The sequence below is a fragment of the Sinocyclocheilus grahami genome, unplaced genomic scaffold (genome assembly GCF_001515645.1).
Source record: "Sinocyclocheilus grahami isolate Dianchi unplaced genomic scaffold, SAMN03320097.WGS_v1.1 scaffold2565.1, whole genome shotgun sequence".
Taxonomy (NCBI): Eukaryota; Metazoa; Chordata; class Actinopteri; order Cypriniformes; family Cyprinidae; genus Sinocyclocheilus; species Sinocyclocheilus grahami.
Window position 1 is genome coordinate 9,977 of NW_015507744.1, and position 609 is coordinate 10,585.

At 36.5% G+C, this 609-nt stretch overlaps 1 protein-coding gene across 1 annotated transcript in view; it reads left to right on the forward strand.

Annotated features, from left to right (window-relative positions):
• Positions 1–609, forward strand: part of LOC107575316 (ribonuclease inhibitor-like) — an 11,547-nt gene that overhangs the window by 8,354 nt on the left and 2,584 nt on the right. The gene's annotated exons all lie outside the window — the stretch shown is intronic.

A 609-nucleotide genomic window follows, 5' to 3' on the forward strand; every position in this document is an offset into this window, starting at 1 on the left:
CCACGTACAACTTAATTAAAGCTGAAATCATACACATGGTTAACGTAACTGAGTACAACTTAAACTAAGGTCAAGCGGTTAGTCAGAAACCTATAATCTCACTTGATGTGCCCATGCTCCATCTAACCTGAGATTTAGTATGTACTTAACCCTGGTCGCAGGTTTGCGGAAACATACGCCTTCACTTAATCTACTTGAAAAAATAACTTCAGAGTAATCAGAATGAATTCAAACATAACAATTTATTAATCAGGTAATCAACGTAATAATTCAAAGTCCAATCAAACAATAGCAAATAATTAATCAATCATACAAAACAGTCAGTAATACCGAAATAAGAGAATATATAAATGTTACCTGATAATGAGGACTACGCACAACAGATGTGCGGGAGATCTGCCTACAGATTCCCTGAGCTTTTTGTCACTCTCCCTTAAATATCCACAAGAACCCCAAAATGGTATAATGGTATTGTCTGTTTCTCTTTAGGGGGTTTCAAGTGAATTATCTTGATTTCTGTGGGAGGCTGTACCTTACAGAAGGTCAGAAGGTAATTTGTGTGAAAGACCTGGGAGTAGTCTGTTTTCAATATTTATGGCTACCTGTTCT